Source organism: Platalea leucorodia (genome assembly GCF_965183815.1).
Source record: "Platalea leucorodia genome assembly, chromosome: 4".
Classification (NCBI taxonomy): domain Eukaryota; kingdom Metazoa; phylum Chordata; class Aves; order Pelecaniformes; family Threskiornithidae; genus Platalea; species Platalea leucorodia.
Genome location: NC_138826.1, coordinates 33,207,299 through 33,230,731, shown reverse-complemented (window position 1 = coordinate 33,230,731; position 23,433 = coordinate 33,207,299).

Here is a 23,433-nt window from a genome sequence, read left to right as displayed (position 1 = left end):
TCAACAGCCCTCTAGTTGTGTGGGTGACCAGCTGTGCCTACCTCTTGCTTGAATGGGAAGAGGAAAAGGCAGATAGGAGATCTTTTCCCCGCTTCCACCAGTAATTGCTTCCCTGGGTTGACTGCAGCTGGAAAATGCTGCTGTGTTGGAGACCGGCTGTGTTAGTGAATGGAATTTTGTGAGAGCAAGCAGCTCCTGCTGCACTGGGCCAAGCTCGGTCACTGGCGGTGTGAGCTTGGTAATTAAATCTTGGAGGAGCAGCTAAGTTGTTCCCACCCCTTGTGTGCATGTAGTAATTAAAAGACCTTGTAGTTAATCAAGACTGGGGAGGGAAATCAACTGGAACCTGTCAATTTGAGCTCTGTTTTGATGGTGAAGATTTACACAGCGAAGCAGCTAGTTTCCTTTAACAGCTTCCATAGGTCAGAGCTTTACATGACCCTATGAATAGCCAGTGAGGCTTTGCAGCTATGTTAGACCTACTCTCCCTGTCTAACCAGGGGGGAAAAAACCTGAACTCATTAAGTATGTTGAACGATTCCAGATCTTTCATTTTACCTGTAAGTATCTGAGATTGCCACTCTAGTAGTATAAGAACCTATGCGTTTGTGGAGGGGAGGGAATCCTTGATTTAAATATATGTATATATTTCCTTGGCAATGAGAAAAGCCTACTAAAATAATAATTAAAATAAACCCAGTAACTTCCTTGCCTCATTGTTAAGACTGCAATGCAGAGCACTCAGAATTAGGAAGCTGCCGCAGTTGGTTGCCTGTGTAGTTTGTTAAGTGATCACACATGTTTTTTTCTATGGCGTGGAGATACTGCAAGGCTAGTCTCGCTGAACAAAATTCAACATTTCTTTAATACTGAGAGTTCAGGTCTCGCTTACCTCACACTTTTCAACGCCTGTGCAGAATATGAAATTACTGGCTGCCTCCTGGGCTTTATATGGAGCTTGTTGCCAGGGTCTCATCTTGGAACATATTTGGGGAGCTTCAGAATCAAGTATAAGGAGGGCTGCAGAATCACTGCTACAGTTATTTTTCTGTACAGTCTGGCCAATGCCAATTATGGTATTATGTTATCCTTCCTCTTCTACTGATTGTGTTAAGCATACCTGCTCTGAGAGAACTACATCTGAAGCACGGCCAAAGTCCCCATTTTTCACTGTTAGATTGCAGCGAGTGAGTAAATTGGAAGGAGTTCAGAGAATGGAAACAAAGTTGAGCAGGCCTTGAAGGACAGAGCCATAGCAGAGACTGGGGGCCAGGATCCTGCAAGCACTTCTGGGAAGCTACTTTATACCTGCGTAGGAACATACAGATTAAATAGATTTAAGGGGGCAGGAGTCTGAAGTGTGTGCAAGTGTATGAATATGTGCATTCTCAAAGGGATATATACATATATCACACTGAAAGGAGCCAAGGGTAAACTCATACAAATATGTGGAAGGTGTTATCATCAGACAAAGAGAAAAGTTTGTGACATAAGGATGTTGAAATTAAGAAAAACTAGCAGGAACATCAAGCAAAATATCGATTTGACTATGAATTGAAATAATATACAAAGTGAAATTCTCTTAGGAATACCTGATTCTCTTGGGACTTGACTGACTACCTCTTCTATGCCACAATATTGTAGGTCATGCAGAGTGTATTGATTGCCAAGAAGTAGTCTCTGAGCTGAGTGGATTTTTTTTCCTTTCTCATTTTCAGGTTCATATTTATTATTGCAGTAAGAAAGATTGTGAGAACAGCTTATACACATGTCACTCTGTCAGAGTGAAGCCAGAAGGGGTCTTTATTACTCTGTTTTTCTACGTGTTAATGTGGCAGGGAGACTGTTTCAAGCAGAGCATATCCGTGTCAGTGTATTTTGTCACTTAATGTTTAGTGCAGTTATTAATTGTGAAGTTGCAATGGTTTTCCAGTGTAAGGTAGGTAATGTGTTATCGTAGCTCTTTAGCTAGTGATTAGACCTGAGGTTGTCTGCTGAGCTGTCACAAGGACAGCACAGTCCAAGGGCTTGCCAACATGTGCAATGGAAAAGAGACACATTAGAGGCATGACTGTGGTGGAATAGCAGTTACACCCTAAAGATGGAAGTGGCAATGCGGGTTGTTGCACTTATGGTCTGTCCTGCTATGAACTCAACCCATAAGCAGAATGTTTTTCAATAAGAAGCTAAGACTTCATTATCTGAAAGCTGGAGAGTCTTAAGAAAAGTTTTCAGATAAAAAGGCTATGAGCTATACTCAGCAAAGAGTGAGCAAAGCCTCACAGAGATCCTGCTCTGTTCATGGATTCAGTATTCCTCAGAGGTAAACTAGCATCTGCCCACAATTTCCATCAAGCTGGTTGGTGGCTGGAGCAGGAGAGGCTGAGACAGCTGGGTTTTTCCAGCCTAGAGAAGAGAAGGCTATGAGAAGATTGCATTGCAGCCTAATGTGAGGGAGAGTGTACAAAGGATGGAGCCAACATCTTCCTGGAGGCGTTTAATGACAGGATGAGAGGCATCAGAGACAAACTGCAACAAGGGAAATTCTCGTTAGATATGAGGAAAGAAAAATTGATCATAAGAGTGGTGAAATATTGGAATAGGTTACCCTGAGAGCAAGCTCAGCTACTTAACCTGACCTTAGAGGACCTTGCATTGAGTGGGAGGTTGCACTAGAGGAGCTCTAGATTCCTCCTGAACTAACTTTTTCTATATTTTTTTTTTTCTTTGCTTCTAGCTTTCCCACAATTATGCTATACAACCTAACCAGACATTGATAGTTCCTGTGCCTTTTGGAGAACCGGTATGAAAAGCCCAGTTGACGAAAAACACCGATATCTTTAATGAAGCCTGCTTATGCCTCCTGAGCAATTCTGAGGAAACAACTGCCGCAGAGAGGGAGGCCTGCTGCTGAGTCTAGTGTGAGCAGGCTCCACCTGTTCATTGTGTAAGCATTTTAGTGGTGGTGCAAAGCTTGCTTATATAAATCAAAGTGCTCCTTGAAACCCAGCAAATAACAAGTCCCACCATACTTTTAACCGCTACCAGCAAGAGGCAACCAGCCCCAATAGAGTTAAACACATCCCTGTGGCAGCCCCCAGAGCATTAAACACAACCTTGTGCTGCCTGTGCCTCAATCTCATTTCACATTAAGTCCAGAAGGAGTATTCTGATATTTGCAGATATGCAGTAAAATATGTCAGGACCATCATGGAAACCATGCAAAAAGGAAATCATAGCATGGAAACAATCTCTCTCGCATCCTTTCTAGGTATGCTAAAACTAACTTTAAATGAGTTGGGCTGGGTATGACAAGCAGTACAGAATGGCGTGGGTTAGTTCACCATGCTTTTCCATAGCACTGCCTTGAGGGTTCCTATTTGCAAGTTAGTTTCATATGACTATTTCCTTTGCTCCTGCAGATAAGGTGACATGGAAGCTGTCCATCTGAACAAAGTTCCTCAGTAGCAGATAAGAGTTACGCTCATGGGGCTGGAAGGAGCTGTGCTGGATCTGTGTCAGAAAGCAGCAGCAGGAGGAGTTAAGGTAATATTACCAAATCTAACAGTAAAATGTGGAAACAAAACAAGCATGGGAAAAAAAAGGGAAAACCAGTAATTCCAAACCAGAGCCTAATTCATAGAAAACAAAGGCCATATTAGTTGTGGATGAGTTCTGGTCTGCTGGGATTTCTTTCTGGACATGCTGGTATGGGTGGGGCAATGGATCATAAGGCAGAAACCGTAACTTTAGTACCATTTCTATGTTGCTGATTCTGAATTTAAATCACACAGCACTTAACCGTTGTCAGCTATAGAGGACTGTTGACTCCCAGCCCATTAACAAAATGATACAATGTCCCAGACTGGAAATAAAATATCCTTTGGAACTTGTCAGGGTGGGTTAAACAGCTGAGGCTGGATGCTCCTGAAGGCTCCCTGCAGTTGTGCAGCAGCTGGGACTGGACCCAGTGTCCTCAGCTTCTGAATCAGCCATGCAGCAAGGGAGCTGGCAGGGACTGCATGGCACTGCCTACCTCTGCACAGAGGACTGACAGCAGGGTCAAAGCAGCCAAAAGTGTTCCCTGGGCCGTCATTCTTGTTGGCAAACAAACACAGACTAGTCTTTTCCTAAATGCTGCCCGTCCAATGTTTTTCAGCATGTTTATTTACTTATTTTGGCCTACAGTGCATAAGAAACAGTATTGTCTTCCAGAGAGAAATACATCACGGAAGGCACTATTTGTTGGTAGATCATAAACCTTTCTCTACCAGTTGCTTTAAATTTGTGATTTATTTTACTGGCAGTGCTAGGAAGTATTATTTGGAAATAATTTGGTGCTTTGAAAGTGGAATGAGAAGTCCTGTGTGGTTATGGGTTGTTTTAAAGACTTTCTGAACTGCTGCTCTGATGTAACTTTCCTTGTTTAGTAGTGCTCTTTTTCCACGTGACGTATCTTTGAAATGCATAGGCAATACTAGTGGTATTGTGTATTGGTGTCGTGTTGGGATGCTGCTAAGAGCCTCTGGCTGTTAGATATCCTGAAAATACCCTTACTTGTGACTTGAACTGAAGCTGATACTAAGAGGAACAGATGAAAACCTTTCACTTTTGCATATTTATTTAGATTTTTGTGGTGGGGGAACACACTGTAATAACATTTGCTTCATGTTCTCCCTAAGCTTTTCTTGTCCAAATAGGTGAATGACAATTTGTATTTTAGACGTTATCAAACTATAACTTTTTATTTGCTGTGGGAGGTGGAATGAGAACCAAACAAAATTTTAAACTTTACTTGATACATTTTAACCACACTTGCGGTTTATCATCAGGCAGTGGCAAATAAATAATTATTTTTGTATGGGGCAGCAGGGGTGGGTGTGTAGCACAATATTTTTCATCTGTTTTTCAGGCTTCTCAGCACTCAGTCACACTCAGTGTTTTGGAATGCTGCTCAGTATTGTTATTTTTTTTTTCCCCCCATTGTTTTCATAATGACACCTAACATTGTTTGACAACAGCGTTTATCTTCAAGCATCCTGCTTTTGTCCCATCATTGTGCTGATAGGCTCAACCCATGTTTAAGTCCTTTCTGCTAATATTAATGACAGGTTTCAGTTCTGTGGACCTGCTCTGGATGCTGGAAGAAATGAGGGTGGAAAACGGCAAAACTGATGTTCCCAGCTACATTTTGCTGAGATGTACATCTGAGATGTACACATTGCTTCTGTAGCACTCAGAACCAGGACTCAGTAGAAGAGAAAAAGTGGAAAAAGGCGTGTGCATGCATGTAGGTATGAGGGTGGGCCAGAATCTGAGGACACCTGGAGTTAACAAACATTATATTTGCAAAGTGAGTGTGGTCGGTCTTTGCTTCTAGATGTACCCATTTTGGTACCTTTTTTGGCCTTTGCCTCAGGGAGTGATGGAAGATGGAATTCTTGTTACTTGAGAGGATTTATATTTGTCTTGATTTTATCACTTAACATAAGAATAACATGCAGCTAGAGAGTATATGTGATGCAGCCCATCTGTGAATGAACAAATAATTAGCAAAAGTATGTGGGCTGTGCCCTTACAAACCTCATTTGAATTTCAGACCAGGATAGGAGCAAGTTCACAATTGTTCTTGTACCATAGCTGTCTTGTCTCCCTGTCAAGAAAACTCCTCTTATTTTGGCCCTTCCTCTGTTGTGTCTCTGCAAATGTTCCTCTACTGGGGAAAACAGAAACCTTGGACGTGTGTTTACATTAAAGGTTTTGTTTCGCAGCTGCACTGGCCTTTCTGTATGTAATTCTTTACTACCTCTGCTCTAAAATGCCAGCATTTTCCTTTCCTTGAAATTGTCTCTTCCGAAGAGCATTTTGCAATGTTACTTATAAGAATGATACATAAAATTAAATGGTATTGTATTGTCTCAGTATAATCTTTGTTTTGCAGCTCAGGCCAGGTTATATTCTGACTAGGAACAAGGCAATTACATGAGAATCTAGTGCTGACTGTACAGTGTTATTTTTTATTATAGGCAGAATAATAGGCTCAACCTTCTGCCAAATGCCCTTTCTCTACCACACCCTTCTTCCCTTCTTCTGTTTGTATAAGATTAGTGAAGTATAGAGAATGTTTAATTAAGTTTAATTGCATGACAGCTTAAAAGTGGGAAGGTAATTACTCATTTAATTATTGTGCTGCTTCGTGCTTAAAGTGTGCATATAATTGCTCTTTTTATAAGGACACTCAACTTTGCAAGCTTGCATGAAATTATAACAGCCTCATACCTTTTGCTCCTGTTTAAAGTGAAACTAAGCAAGTAACATCTGTAAAACAAGAGAAGTGCATTCTGGTACCCCAGGCATTCTCCCTTCTCTGTTCAGTTTTGATGATGTCATCCTCCCTCCATGACATTTCTGTGCTGGGAAGGACTGTAACATTAATCCTATTTAAACGCATGCCCCATTGTCTTTTGCGTATTTTTCATTAACAGTTGTAGAACACGTTGAGAACTTGGGATCGCAGACATGCCAGTGTAAATTACTATTTCCTACACTGTCTTCCTTAATTATTTCTATAGTGGCAACTCAATAAATCATGGAATTTGATTGTGTGAAAGAGTCAAAGGTTAAGTGACTCCTAGTTACAAGTGCTGATAGGAGACTTGTCCAGCATACATAAGGGCTCTCAAAGGTATCTAAACAACTGCCCTTCTTTGCAACAGTCCATTTCTCTTCTGCCCTTACTAGAACTAACATTAAGGCTGAGATACTGAGTTTTTGACAATCTAATAACTCCTGGAGCAGTTAACCATTATGTCCAAAAGATGATTTCCCTGTAGAAGTCACCAGAGCGGAGAGAAGCAGAACAGTGAAGGAGAAAGCCAGCTCTTCAAACACAATCACTTTTGTAATTGCAAGGGAACTCAGTCTGAGGTAGTTGCGGGCTCTATAAGATTATTTTTTGTTTAAATAGCAAACAGTTAGATTATGTGAAATCCCAATGCAAAAAGTCCCTCTGTAGTCATTAGGCAAGCAAAAGAACTAACTCACTCTCTCAAGGTTACTGTCAAATTAATTTCTGTGTTGATGAGTTTCCCAAGTGAGAGGGAATAGGGGGGTGTGTGGCAGGGGGGCATTATGGTAAGTTCGTGCTTTTCTTTGGTAACCCTGATGTGACACATCTGAATTAAGCCAATGCCAGTTACTGTGTGATACCTCCCTGCCAGAGAACTAAAGGACTCAAGTTGCACAGGCCCGGAGGACTGCATATGTCTGGACTGGGGCCCCTCTCCAGTTTGCAGCTATCCTGGTCACTGCCTGTGTGCCTCCAGATGCTTTTCCTCCTTTTGATGGTAAGGAGATGTAGAGTAATTCAGGCCTGTCCTCTTGGAGTAACCCATAGCCCTTGTAGGATCTCTCTCCTGTGCAAGGGAGACTATTCTTTGTCACCATGAGCGGCTTTTAGCCTTCCCTTCCTCTTGGTATCTCTATCCCTCTTACCTCTCTGCATGTCCTCCCAGCATTGGATGCTCCCAGAGCTTCTCCACCTTTTCAGCATTCCTCCTGCAGTTCAGGCCTTTATTTCCAAGTCAGTACTTGAAGGAGATGGTTTGGCCTTCCAGTAACCCTTTAGGAACTGCTGCCATTCAGACCATATACTTCCCATTGTGTATCCTATGGCTGTTACGGAAACTTTTGTCAGCAAGCTAAGGTTTAGCGATAAGGCAGTAAGCACATTTGTGGCTAGAGCCCTGGTGTAAGACAATTTTAGTTAAAATATGTAACATTCTTTCTTGCCTAGTCTTTTTACTACTGTCAGTGGGGAAAAATACATGCTGTTTCCACACAGGAAAACAAGAGATAGCCAAACTTCATGTTTGGATATTTCAGCTTTTGTCAAATACTTGAAAGACCCATGTTTACATATTGCCCAGTGATAAGTAATTGTTACCAGTGGGTCTGCTGGGGGGGGTGGAGAGGTAGGATTTAGAGGGTGGTGACCTGAGAAAACAAGTTTCTTTGCATTGTCTGGAAAAGAGCAGGAAGTTGGTGTTAAAACTGTGATGGAGGAAGAGAAGGGTTCCAAACTCAGCAGAACTCCTGATGTGTTTGTTCAGGCAAGGAAACCACTGCTTTGCACAGGGCCATGCCAGCCTCTGATGAGATCCAGAGCTCCTGGGAGAAGCATTCTTGATAAGGCAGCTCCATTTAAGCACCAACTCCTGGTGCCACAAGATACAGCTAGTTTTCTGCTCCCTGCAAGTCAGAGTCTCCCAGCTCATGATGCAGTTCTAGAGAGCTTTGTGGGGAGACCTGCTTTGTGCAATGAAGCAAGCACCCTGTCTTCTATAAGGCAGTAAGCTTCTGAGCCAGCAGAGCCTGAGCGCAAAGGTAGGGCCTAGCAGAGCATAATGTTTACAGCCTAGTACTGCTGTTTAATCCATGTTACACTTGGAAGCTGCAAGGAAGAATAGACTCCTAATGGAGTGGAAAAATGATTTTTTTACTCTATTTTTAATTACCTGAAAAAAAAAAAAAACATAGCCACAGGGCGTGTAGATGTGTGGGAGCAAGAGAAGTTGTGTTAGCTGACATTGAGGTAATGATATATATCAGGCAGAATTGACCAAAATGAGTGAAATATGAATGTGTTGACATTTATGCTGAATTAACCTTATACGAAGACTCTTTTGGGAATAACAGAGTCTTCATGTGATGAGTGCCAGATGAGCTTGATTTTCTTCTACTCGCTGCCACCTGAATTTCCTCTGCTGATTTGGTTGTTGTTTTGGAAAAGCAGATAATGAAGTGCTGATTTCATTAGCTGTGTGACCTGGGGTTCATAGTCTCTGGAAAGTTCTGTTGACCATCCAGAGGCTGTAGTTCTCCAAATTTGCATGTTTTATTGGTACTTAAGTGCTCTCTGCTGTATTTAAAAGGAGCTTCTCTCTCAGGGTACAGCCATTTATCTACAAAGTAGCTATGGGAAATAGACATTGCCTGATATGGGCTGATACAGCATTACTGCAAAAACAATTATAAGTAAAGAGCAGTAGCTGGAAATGTGTTTGAATGCTTTGCTAAATAAAGACCTGAATCCTCAATTTGACTTGTTTGAACAAATGGATTTTATTTTTCTTTACAGAGGAAAAATAATTAAAAATCTTTCTTAATTGGTGTTTTGCAGATAATAATAATGTCACAGTGTCAATAAAGCTAATAAGGGTGTTATACTCCTGAGATGCTTTTTGATCAGAAGTTCTGTTGGCATTTGTGTTTTTTGATAAAATATGCTAATCTTACAGGCTTTTTCTCCCCATTCATTTTTTTTGTGTTTAGTGTGAAGAACAAATGCTCACCTCAGTCTAAGTAGCAACAAGGCAACAATGACTTTTATTTCTTTTTCCCAGGAAATTAAAATCTTCTCTTATACTTCACGTTGAAAGAACAAAAAGAAGTTGATAAATCCAGTGCCAGTGATTTTCCTCCTTGGAAATGTCACACAGCCTTACTAAAAATCTCAAGTTGAAATACCTATAGAAACAGGTATTAATAGATGTTTTTATCATCAGTATACACGGTTTCTTCAAAAATTTAGAAATAGCATGTTGGAAAAGGAGAGGTCAAGGGAAAATGGTTCCATGTAATTTTAGTCTTGGAAAGCATGAAGCATAGCTGAAACTTCAAGCACTCTTCTGGAGGTAGTTCCAGTTAGCTATGGGTCTGAAAGAGCATAAGAGAGAGGATGTACGAGATGACAGGCTTACTTTCCTGGAGAAAAAGGATTAATGTTGCACAATTAATCAAGACAGTTATTTCTGAGAAGTGAATTAGGTTTACCATTTCTGTTCTTATTCTACTTTTGATTCTGGAAGATTTCAGGGGCACCTGATGCTCTGAATTTTTCTGTTGAACAACTCTTTTGTATTTGTGTGATTCTCCCATACATAAGAAGCTGAAAACAAATAAATGTATCCTAAAACTTACTGGATACAGAAGCTTGCCAAAATTGAATGTGAAGAGGTATTAGCCTTCATAGATGTTGCTAGCCCAAAGGTTAAACATTGTTCCCCTGTGGTTAGTGGTGCTTGTCATCTGATTAAGTGTAGTTTTATTAAAGTGAGGTGGTACTAACTTTGCCTTTATCTAGGAACAAAGTAGCTCTACATCTCCTGAAGTGGCTTGTGTGCTCCTAGGCTGGTCCACATGTTGTTTTGATCTCAACAGCTCTTTGGGCACTTTACTTCTCTGTCTTTAATGACAGTTATACAATTCTGCTGGGCAAATTCTTTGTTTTTCCTTCCAGACACAGTGCCCACCACTAGGACGGTGTCCCTGGCTGCTCTGGCCTCCCAGGGTTCTCGTTTGTCAGGGTAAATCTGATATCCCCAACACCGGTGTGGGAGCCCAGGAAGGAAAAACCGCAAGCGGGAAGAGGGGTTAGGAAGGAGAGCTCCCCAGCTCTCTTTGTGGGGGACTAGTCGGGGAGAGGCTCGCAGAAACTGCTGTGCAGTATGAGCAGAGGGGGTGACTTGTTGAGAGAAAGATGAGGGAAAGCAAGGTTTTCAAAGGGCAAGTACTTACAAAAATTAAATGTTACAGAGCTTGATCTGCAGCTGGTAAACAGGAAAATGCCAGGGTGATATTTCTGATGTGAACGTCTCTGCAGATTAACAGTAATTAAAGCTGGGCTTAGTCTGCTTGGGGCTTTCTTTTCCCTTGGTGTCCACATGCTTACCCATTAGTGTTAAGAATCAAGTATATTAATACCATTTTTAAATGTCTTTTTTTTTTTTTTTTTCATATAAAAGCTCTAGTATATTATGGGCAAAGTCTGTACTATGTAATCCCAATTGCTCCAGAGTGACTCTATGTGTTCCTCTGGATGTTATGGTACTTCTCTTTAACTGCATCTCTCATTTCTAATCATCGCATAGATTTCTGATATATCGTGTTTAACTTCCCCACACAAATCACTCCAAAGTCACTAACATCAGTTAGAGTGATAACACGAATCACAGACAAGTTGGGTATCTATCTGTTGACAAAATTATCTTTTGCTGTAGACCTGCTTTGGAGCAGACTTTTTTTCTGTTTTGTTTGTTGTTTGTTTGGGTTTTTTCCCTACTCCTACTTCCTCCTCTTTTTTTTCTTCTTCCAAGAATATTTGCATTGACAAAGAACACAACAGTGTCTGGAAGATGCTCTTTTAATGCAGGATGGCTTGCACTTGGGAATACAGAATTCGTACAGTTGCATGCTTGCTTTATGTGTGTGTAGAATTGTGACCTGAACACTCTCACCGAGTAGTGTACAGGTCAGTTCATCTCCTTGACCCGGGCCCTGATGTGAGTCTGTGTGTGCACTCCAGCCCCCACCCCAACGTATGAGGAAATAAAACTCTGCTGTCCTGGACACAGCTTTCTGGCTTATATACAACAAACAATCACAAGGAGATAGCATCAGAGGACTAAATCTAGGGACAAGGATTGTAGCCTAAACCACTGTATTAGCATAGTATTGCATATGTATATATTCTAGCACCATCTAGCAGTTTTCCAAGGTAACATCTATAATAATAAAACGTAAAATATAGTTTTCATATAACAAGAGGTAAAGCAATGAGTGAGAAGGAAGAAGAGGAGAAAAGAGAAATAGAGAAGGAAGAAAACTTTCCTGGTGGTAGCCTGGCTTTACCTAGAAGAGTAAACCATTTTGGAATGGTTTCCTGAAGTGGCAGCCATTCAGCAATTCATGACAGCAGGGAAAAAACCCAAACTCTATAAAACACTGTCTAGTGCTTTCATTGTGCAAATGGCTTTAAGAAATGTTTTATGATGACTCCCTCACTCACTGGTGCTTTGTCAGATAATGCATTAGCAACAGTGACTCTATTGGTGGCTCCTTGTGTCAACCATTTCCCAGTTTGCTCTTAAAGAAGCTTAGATTTAAAATTTTCATTTGCTTAATCAAAGTTCATATGTAGTTTAGAAAGAAAACCCCACTGAGTTATCTCTCATGCCAAGCCTTATGTGCAAATGTAATCTTACGAGACTGTTAAATCCCATTTATTTCCTATTCCTGCTAGTACAAGTGGCATTTGGAATCAGGCAGTTACAGTCTGTCTATTAAGTTCTACTGATAAGGAAGGTCATACCACCAAAGTATTTGTACTTTTCAGAGTGTCTCTTTGGCCACTTTGCTGTCTTCCATGTGATGACTGCGACACATCAAACAGAAGGAAGGTGGTGTTCTGAGCCGCAACAGTGCAAAGCTAAAGTTTCAGTGACCAGGTCCCTTCAGGAGGTGCAGTGGAGTCTTCCTGAAACCTTGTGTCTCTAGTAAAGCTATTGTGAGAGAGGCAGATGGATGACATACCTGGCCTAATGAATAGCTACCTGCTTCTTCCCCCCTTAGTTAGAAAACTAACCTCATAGAAACCATTTTTCCCTGTGAAGAACATCAATGTGATCAGCGTATGTGCTCTGCGTATCAGACCCATTAGACTATAATTATCTGGTAGTAGGGAGGAACATCAGTGGATTGACTTTAGGCAGTTCTGAAAAAAAAAAAAAAGAAATGCACAAATCACTGCATGTGACATGAGATGTGAAATGAGACTCATGACAAACACAAAGGCTGTGGTTTTTATTTTTTTTTACTGAGCATATTGTACCTCTATGATCCACCCTGATCTCACTGCATGTAATGCAGTCAAGTAAAGAGCAGAGAGATAGCTCAACAGTTGCTTGTATAAAAGGTTAGGATATAAATGCCATAAATACTAGGTTGCAAGACAAGGCTGTGTAAAGTATAAGGTATGGCTGTCGTTTTGGAGGCAAGAGATAAACACAATCAAAGAAATAAACAAAAAAGTCACATAATATCAGATTTTTAAAAAAAAAAAAAGCCCAAAGCATTATTTTAATATAGTTAATAAAACTAAATTCCTACTAGCTTTAAAAAAACAAAACAAAACAACAACGACAAAAAAACAAACAAAAAAAACAAACAAAAAAACCCCAACCCAAAATAGCAAACCACCAAAACAAAAAATCAAACCCTAAATAGTCAAGTTTTGGGATCTCTGTAAATCACAGCTTCCTCAACTTATTTCCAAGCAGTCAGTTGAAGACCTCAGTGGTTGTTCTTCTGATGAGCATTTAAATCACTAAGCCTTTATCAGCGCAGAGCAGAATAACTTTTTTTTTTCAGCAGATTTATCCTGCCGTTTCATTTGAATTCAGCAAAACTCATTAGCACAGTGTCACTTTCCCCAGAGTTAGTGTAGCTGTTGTATATTCTCCGTCTCTCTTCTTGGGGTGGGAAAGGCTTCGCTCTGGGGCAGTTCTCCATAAAACTCAACCTAATTGTTTCGCAGTAGACCGTAGCCTATCGCTTAGTTGCATTGTTGGCCGGGGGCCAGAGTGCCTAGCACTCTGCTTCTAATGATATTGTCTGTAATGTTGCCCTCATTCTTACAGGCTTATCCAAGAAAGCACATGGTATAGCTACTGTGCTCTGATTTTGGTTGTCTGTTGGCCATTTTACATGAGTGTTAATAGGATCTTTGGTTTTGAAGGAAACTATTAGTTTAGGTGTTTTTCTGTATTCTCCCAGTCAGTGTCTTGCATGGGGGTGCAAGCTCAAAAAATATGGCAATGTGTGTTTTGACAAAAGGTGAGTGCTAGGCAGTGGGCATAAGGTCTTAGTTATCTATGTATCTATGTTCCTTGGTAGTTTGGGGCATCCTGTCATTGTCATCTGTAATGATTTCTGTTGTTTCTGTAAGTGAATACAGATGGGGCATGTTCCTTTCTTGCAAAGTGCTAGAAATGGTAGCAGCAGACAAAGGAACTGCATTGGTCTGCTATGTCTTTTGAGCCAGGGTAGGAGCACGTGAGTGATGTCTCTGAACTTTTTCTCAGTCTGAATTGTGGTAACTTTTGGGACATGGACTTTAGAACCTTGAGCCTATCCCAAACCAAGGGCTGTGATCCCATTCATCACTCCAGAAAGGGAGAGAACTTCTCACACTTGACCTGATTATGCTTCTTTCTGTGTCCCTGTAGTCCCTACAGGTATCTAAGAGTTTCCTTTTCTAACACATTGTGTGTCATAAAGCAGTATCTTACCAACAGTGGGGAACAAAAGTCACAACATTCAGCTTCAAAAACATGATCATTGCTTATGCTTCCAGACTCTCATGTCTGACCAAAGTCAAAAGATCTCCTTACCTACTGCATCTTCCAAAATTGCTCAAACATGCTAGATGTTATCTTGCTGTTACTTCTCTTAGTGCAAATGAAAATGTGGCAAACTTCCAATTCCTAAATTCAAATAGCATGTGAGAGAGACTTTTTTTTTTTTACCCTGTGGCATCTTACTCCACATGGGGAAGTGAAAAAATGTGTGTATTAAATCTGAATAGGAATTGGAAACAGATTGTCATCTTAAGGTGTCCTTGCCTTTGAGACTAGCTGGTTTTGTCACACCTGTGGTTAAATTCTGATATCAGGTATAATTGGTTGTTTGGACTTTACAAGATTGCAAGAGGAGGAAAATACATTTCTTTCCATGAATTGTGAAATGACATCATGATGCTTTTCTCTAGATATTCTTGACTGGAAAAGGAGTAGACTCAAAGGTCTTCTGGTATCCAGGAGAAGCAAAGTGGCTTGGCCAATAAACCTGCACCCAGGCATCGGATTAACCCAGGGTCTACAATCAGCTCTAAATACTCCACTTCTATCTTAGTCTGAGGAAAACAAATGCAATTTGCTTGGCCCATTCTGATTCACCGTACACATTTGTGCTCTCCTGTGGAAAAGATTTACTAGGTTAAGGGAAATTATCTGAGTCTGCATTGTTTATATAGTGTTGAGTTCTGTTCTGAGTGACTTCCAAAAACCTAATGACCCTTCCTGATATATCAGTTACACACACTCTGCCCCTTGTGTGGGATTACAGTGACTTGCTGCAATTCACAGGCCAAAGCTTGTTATGAGGGAAAAGGGGTCCTGTGCTGTGTGGCACTGGATTGGGCCCCCCAGAAATCTGGAATCAGCTTCCACATCTCTGGTGGACTCTGTATGATGTGATGGTGATATATTACATCACTTCACCTGGCCCTCATTGCTTTAGTGAGGATAACTTTTTTTTCTTGACTACTTAATTTATCAAAAAGTTTGGAGCATGAAAGAAGCATTGGAGTAAGTTGCCCCAACATGAAGCAATTTCACGTCTGTGAAAGGCTACTAGTGTTATATAGAGCAACAACGTGCACTTGCAGCCCAGAAAGCCAACCATATCCTGGGCCGCATCAAAAGAAGTGTGGCCAGCAGTTTGAGGGAGGTGATTCTGCCCCTCTGCTCTGCTCTGGTGAGACCCCACCTGGAGTACTGGGTCCAGCTCTGGAGTTCTCAGCACAGGAAGGACATGGACCTGTTGGAGCAGGTCCAGAGGAGGGCCACAAAAATGATCAGAGGGATGGAACACCTCTGCTATGAGGAAAGGCTGAAAAAGCTGGGGTTGTTCAGCCTGGAGAAGAGAAGGCTTTGGGGAGACCTGATTGCGGCCTTTCAATACTTAAAGGGGGCTTATAAGAAAGATGGGGACAGACTTTTAGTAGGGCCTTCGTGATAGGACAAGGGGTAATGGTTTTAAACTAAAAGAGGGTAGATTCAGACTAGATATAAGGAAGACATTTTTCACGATGAGAGTGGTGAACCTGGAACAGGTTGCCCAGAGAGGTGGTAGAAGCCCCATCCTTGGAAACATTCAAGGACAGGCTGGATAGGGCTCTGAGCAACCTGATCTATTTGAAGATGGCCCTGCTCCCTGCAGGGGGGTTGGACTAGATGACCTTTAAAGGTCGCTTCCAACCCAAACTATTATATGATTCTACATGGCCTGAACAGTTAAAGGTGCCAGATATGAATGATAGCCACTTTGCTCCCTTGCATACCACCTGACTTGAGTAGCTGGCATACTTTAACCTCTCTGATTGAGTGAAACATTCCCGCTGAGGGGTATCATGCTTGACTGGCACATCTTGCTAGGTATTTTCACGTTATTGAGCACGAATAAGCTCTGCTTTTAGCTGGCACCTTTAGACCTGATAAGAAACAAGCTCTGAGTATTAATGAAACAGGTCATCTGAATAGAAAGTGAGGATCAGTGGAGCGTACTGTAAGTTCCGGTGCTCCTTTTGCAGCTCTGATGATATGGTTACCAGAAATGGATCCATGTATGGAGTTTTAGCCTTGCACTGTTATAGGTTATTACTCTCCAGATGGAAAGTGAATAGTGAGGGTCTGGGAAAGTGTTTGGAACTGCCTTGCTGAGGAAGAATGCTATTTATTTCTCCTCTTGGTGTGACTTCTTGTATCCACAGGAAAGCAGAGAGGTTTAAGACTAGTATTTGGAGATTTCAATTACAAATCTCTTTGTAATGCTGTTCTATTTTACCTCCTGTCCTCTTTTTTGAGCTTTTGAGTGCAGGACAGTACTGTGTCTATCTCCAGTGCAAGTCAAGGAATTGCTTGATTTTTGTCAGAAAGCACTGGGTTTCATCTACAGAGGGAATGCCTTGGAATCCTTTGAAAGAAAGACTCCTGAGATGGTCAAGAGGAAAAAAAAAGAAAAAAAAAAAAAGCTCTAATGTTCTGCCTCAGGTCTCTTCATCCCCCTCTGGCAGGGGAGTGCAGGAAGGCCTGTCTAAACAGGTTGGTCACAAAAGGACATGTTTCTTCAACTAGCTGGATGGGTTGTTCTCATTTGGACAGGTAGTTGCCCTTAAACTGCTGACAGATGAGTACTAGGTAGTAGTTGGAATTCTCCATGGCTGCCAGCGCTCAGTCTGAGCTCTTACCTTATGTATCTACCTTTCAGTCTGTGCGCTGGCATATGGTCATTCCTTTCTGCACTGAAAATTACCTCTGTTGTCGGAGCCATGACACTGGCTGTTTCTAAGCTCCATGAAGTGTTGGTAAACATCATGTAAATGAGGTAAATGCTCCTTGGAAGTTTTTCACGTGCCACTGAACTCTACAAGCTTGCTATTCCTCATGCTGCTGTAGCCCAATTTTCTTGGGTTTACTGCCCAAATCCTGCAAAACACTCCTCTACTACCTTTCCAGATAAAGAAGGAAGTCTGAAACTAGACATAGCATCCTTTTGCTGGTGCTTAAACTGCAAATTACTAGTGTTCAGGTAGATAACCCATTTACCTCTAGTTGCACAATGTACTTCTTTCTTACCTTCTACTCTATAATTAAAAGGAAAACCAAAGAAGCAGAGCAAACTCTGAGGTTTAGAGTAAGTAGGAACAGTAAGTGGAGTGAAAATGAGTGAATAAAATATTTTGTAAAATGGACTCTCACTGTGCAACCAATCATCTGCTTGTGATGATATGAACTGCTTTGCCAGCCTTCACAGCTCTTTTTGTTCTCCCTAGTTTCTGCTTTACTTGCTGCCTGGTTTACCTTTGCTCTCCTCCAGCTTAACAGTCTCTAGGGTGAGTTTATAACAATCAGCTCAGTGAAGAGGAGGAATAGGAGAGTCACTGACCTGTATCACTGGAATAACTTTGACAGGCTGGAAATTGGCATCATTACACTTGCATTAACCACTTAGATAGACACACAATTACATGCAATAGGAAGATAAGTATGTACATGAGAATAAAATTGTCCAGGCAATATAAGGAGAGAACAGAGATGTCAGCTAGTGAAACAGTGACTTCCTGTGAAAGCTTTCTTTTTTCCAGATAGCACATTAACAAGGTCAGCTTTGGAAGCTGGGAGGGACAGAGAGAAAGAGGGAAGAGGAAGTGGCAGGGAACAGTACAGGTATTTTCCAATGCAGACAGAAAATTCACTCTTAAAATCAGCCAAGCGACCTGTGGCCTGAAGATTCCTTGGAGGTTTATGAATGACCCTGTAGTAGCTTAGTGTCAGGGAGTGACTAGAAGGAGCCACACAGTAAGTGCCATGGCAGCTAACAAATGAGTGAACTGATCCATTGCAAAGAGTAGGTTTTATTAATTCTCACTCTAAAATGAAATGAAAATAAAAGTAATGCATTTAGTGTCCAATACATCTGGGCCACAGCTTGGGGTAAAATGCTCTTATCACCTGCTGAGGAGAAGTGAAAAGACTCATCAGTGTTGCATTTTGAAGACATTTAGATGAACAGTTGCTGTGAGACTGCACAGATGGTTTCACAGTATACTAGTATTACAGCTGCAACTTCAGCCTGTGTCTTCAGACACTCAGGCTCCAGGGGAGTCCGAGGGCTGTCAATGTAGGATGAGCATCAATCCAGTCAGAGGGACTGATGATCAAAAGCTTAGGAAGTTGGGCTGACACATGGGCAACTGGAAGACCTATTAGAGTGCTACCATGTGCCACAGGACTGTTAAAAACAATGTCTTCCAGTAGTGTTTGGACAGATTCATTTCTCTTTTATTAAAAAACTGATCTTTGGTATTTATAATTTTTTCTGGGTTCACACTCCTCATTGAATAGATATGTTTTAAAGGTATGAATATTTGACAAAATTTGCTCTCCAGCTTTGCAAAAGAAAAACCAAAAGGAGCTGAAGACAATTTGGTACTTCTAATTTAATGTTGCACAAAATGCATGTGCTTGCTTCCTCTGGTTTCTGATGGACTTTATTAATGGAAGAGTTTAAGAAAGGTTATATCCTTACTGGACAGCAGCTGCCATAAGTTTGGCTCGTTATTTAACTTGAAATTTGTGATTAAAACAGTGACTGCTTTCCAGTGATTTCCTGTAGATTTGAGGCTGGAAGGGAAGGCTGCAAGGGTCTGATCAGACTACCTCACAACACAGACCAAAGGATATCTCCTAGTAATCTCTGCATGAAACCATAATTTCTGTCTTGACTAGAGCATTTCTCTTAAAATGACAGGTTTTTGCGTATGCTGGTAATAATACAAGATGTGAATAATGTCCCCTAGAGTGGAACACTTAAATACATAGCTACCTTACTCTAGTTTCTTTGAATACTAATGTGGAAGTTCCTGTTGCCAAGGGGAGGAGAAAGGTATGCAAAATATGCATAAGGCCTAATTTAGTTCATTTAGAGGCAAACACCTTTAAGCACATAGGTGGGGTTATTGGAGTTGATGGAATTATTTGTGTTTCTAAACCATGTATTCTTAAAAGTCCAGCTGAGTGGGGGATAGGGTGGTTGATTTATAAATGGCTTCTTCACGTGGGGAGGGCACAAACAAAAGCGAATAAATTGAATTACCTTCTGGAGTGGAGTAGTTACCTTCATATTAATCCTTTTCTGGAGACTCTCACACATAATTAACAGAACTTTAATTCAGTTTCTCTTGATTCACTTCCAAAGCCAGTTAAGCTAAGCTAGAGACATACTTTTACTAATGACTGTAGCTCAGATATACGTTTGTTTAGCAAATGCTTATGTTGCGCCATTGCCGAAGGCTACCATTCCTATCCTAGTACTGAGAAGATAAGTGCCTTGCAGCCGTATCAGGCCAGCAGCCCAAACTGTAAGATGGGGTGATTTGACTAACCTGGTAATGTATGCTGAAACCTCAACCTAAACTCCAAGCCCTTGAGATAAGACCATTATGAGTGTCTCACTTGTTCTCCAGCATCTATTTTAAAAAGACTCTTCTGCAACAGTTTATATGAATCCTTCAGTTGGTGTCATTAAAAAAAGATGACTGATACATTTTAAACATTGATGGAATTATTCAGAAGTGGAAAAAAAGTGAGAGAGAACTTTTAAAGGAAATTAGAAAACTCTAGTGAGACTTCAGATGTTCTTTCTGGTATTTGGGGGAAAGAAGAATGATCAATTTTTCAGAGTTCCTTATCTGGCTGCTATTGTACCCCAGAAAACAAACAAACAAACAAACAAACCCAACCAAAACCATGTATCTTGTCTGGGACTGTCTAATTCTCTGAATTTTGATATGCAGGCATGAATATTTTGAGTTATATATTGAGTTAAAAATCTAAGCAGTAATTAAATGGAGACACAAACAATTGTTCTGTGCATTCTCTGTTGCATCTTGCAGTAGATACTTCCCCTTTTATGTAATCTTTAACTGGGGTTGTAGTGCTTGGGGGAGACAATAAGGTGCATCATCCTTAACCAGTTAAATAATTTAAAACTAATGGCAAAATAAATAAAATTGCTTCTGCAGTTCCACTTCCATGGCACTACAATAGTTAAGAGAAGAATAATGTCTCTAAACATTCTTTGAACAGCTGTTCATCAAAGACTTGTGAGCAAGTACTAGCAAACTGAGGCTACTTAATCATGTCATAAAAACACAGAGATAATTTCTAGACGTGTTTGAGAAACATGCATTTGCAGATAAATATGTGATTCTGACTGTTCTCATTAAAGTATCAATCTTGGAAGACTAAATTTCTCCAGCCTCTTGTTCCTGTGAAATTGTCCAGCATGATGGTCATTGTCAGATACTTTGCAAATATTGATTGTTGATAGCATACAGTGTATTTGGCTGAGACATTATTTGCAAGTACTACTGTTGTTGACTCAGTTTCTATGGTAGTAGAGGGACAAATGTCATTACCACTACTACAGGGAAGCCAACTGGATCCTTTAAATACTCTGCTATTCTATGCCTTTGTCTATTAGTTAAGATCAAAGACTTGTCATGACTAATGAATGTGTAGTACAGAAAAGTGGAGCTGGGTTTAAGCTATAGTAGAAACAGAAAACGTTATTGATTTACCTTTTTTTTTTTTCCCTCTTCCTTGTATCTCATTTGGAAGACTGTAATTGCTGTTTGTTTTTTCCCTTTACATTCTTGCAGTGTTTTCTCTTTCCTAGTTTTGTGGCTCTTTACTTGGGGTTTCATGAGCAAACTGCACCTGTATCAGTGCACATCAACCATTGACCAGGAGAAGCACTGACAAGGCTCTAAAGGAGATCGCTCTGCAGAAATGGGTTCAAAAGGAGGAAGAATTAACAATTTTTGTGAAGGGAAATTATGACTCACAAACTTGTCAAATTATTTTTGAATAGCCAAAAAGCAAGTGGATAAGGGCAATCCTAATGATGCAGATTACCTTAATATTGAAAAGCTGCTTGACAGTTAACCTTAACTAAAAGAGCATCAAGGAATGAAGATGCCCACTGAGTTGCCATAAGTTGCATATCCTTGTCCTTGCATGGATAAATAATTGATTAAAAAGTGGAAAGAACATAGAAATGGATGATCAGTTTTCAAAGTGGAGAAGTATTGGTGTCGTTAGAGAGAAGTTTGTATTTGAGTCAGTGCTGATCAACATATAATCTTGAAAATGATCATAGTCAAAATAATCTTGAAAATGGAGTGAATAGACAGGTGACGGTTTTTTGACGGCCCTAAAAATGTCAAGATATTAATGACAAAGACCAACTGCAAAGAATCACAGAGAAATCTTATGAGCTGAAGACACTGAGTGAAAGAAATGGCAGATGAAACTCTCTGTAGATAAATGTAAAGCGACGCACATAAGAGAAAAAAATAATCCTATCATCTGTTACATATAAAATGATGGCTTCTGAGCTGTCTGTTTCCAATTAGGAATCGGATAGTAGCATCCTGATAGGTGGTGTGGTGAAAATATTCATTCTCAGTACTATCCTAAAAAGCAAATGATATGCTAGATATATTATGAAAGAAATAAAGCAAATCGAACCCATCCAGAATACTGTGCCTATTTCTGGTTCTCTCTCCTCAACATTGAAATAGGCTTCTGGGTATAACTGGAAAAGATCCATAGGGAGGGTGTTAAGGAGGTCCTGAAACTTCTGCACAATCAATGATAGAGAGATTCTTCAGGCTGAAAAAGAGGTGGCTGAGAGAAAATAAAATAGAGAGGCAGAAACAGGGAATAGTTTATTCACTTTTTTTTCTCCTCCAATACAAGAATTAATGGATATCAAATGAAATCAGCAGGTGGTCAGTTCAGTACTGATAAAAAGCAGTAGTTGATCACACAACTTGCAGAATGTTCTGAACGTTGAAAGTTTATGTGAGTTCAGAAAAGCAATGGGACAAATCCACTGAGCACTTGTAAATATCAAGACAATGCTTCTGGTCCAGAAATCTCCGAACTGCAATTCACTGGAGACTGAAAAGGTATTTTGGGGAAATAACACTACATTTGTTCTGCCCATGTAGTAGTTGTTCTGTGACGTACTCCACTGTCAGACAGGCTGGGTTGGGCTACTGGACATGGTAGGTCTTTGATCTGATCTATGGTTATATCTGGATGTATTAAAAAAAGAAAAAAAAAAAAAAAAAAAAAAGGGAAAAGAAGTGAAGTGCTCTGACTTCTACTTTGTCCCTTCCTCTTGAAAAAAGTCCGTATATACCGAAGAATAAGAAAAAAGCAATCTCTGGCTGATTTAAGGAGAACAGATTGTACAGTTTCTTATGCCAATTCCTTTTTGGAGTGTTGCCGAATGGAGAATTATGTGAACAATGGAAAAGGCTGACTCCAATGATTTTTCTCCTTTAAAAAATACACTTCTGAAAGCTCGTAAGCATTCCTGCTTTGCTGGCTGTACTGGCAAATGCTATCTTTGATGGAGCATGGATTAGTGTTTCATAAATTTAAGTTTAAAATTAAAACCTGAAAAGGTAATTTCTCCTATCGAACCCACAAGGGAATGGTGTTTTGTTCAGCATGCTGGACCAGACTTTTTGTGAAAGCATAGCTAATCTGAAATACAATAAACTGTGTTATTTCCCATTCCCTCTGCTAACCATTTTGTTAGGTAGTCCATCCTTTTACATTAGCATGCTAAGAAAAAAAAAAAAGTTTAATTGTACAAGGGAGATCATTTACACATAATTGCTTCCCCCAAGAAAAGAAATTATTTCTATTCTTATTGATGTTCACTTCCTCAAGCTCATTTCTCCTTTGTATAAAAAGCCTTGTGTATGTGTTGAATTTTAACTTACCAATGACTTCAGAGGTAACAGTCCACTTGACCATTGACCTTGTATATGAGCAAAGCATATTTGACCCTCACTGCCATCTGATCCTGTTGGGACCAAGGAGCAATTTATTATTGCATATCATTATTAAGCAGGGCGCTTTTTGCTAACATGGCAGAATGGTTGCTCTTCATCCTCAGCAGAGAAGGTCATCTGAGGTAAAACTGGGGAAAATACTCATCAGAGAGAGGCATTGACTGAACAGAAGATTTGCAGTGGTAGGAGAAGCCTGGTTTTCCACTACATTTCAGTAGTACATATCAAGTTCTCTCTGCTGAACTCATAACTCTGTGCTGTTGGCATTTCTATGGGAGACAACTATATTCGCTGTCTCCTCAGTTTATATTTTGTGATTTGGCTGGAGGAATCACTGCAAATTAACTAATGAAGAGCTAACCATTTGTTTTCTCCAG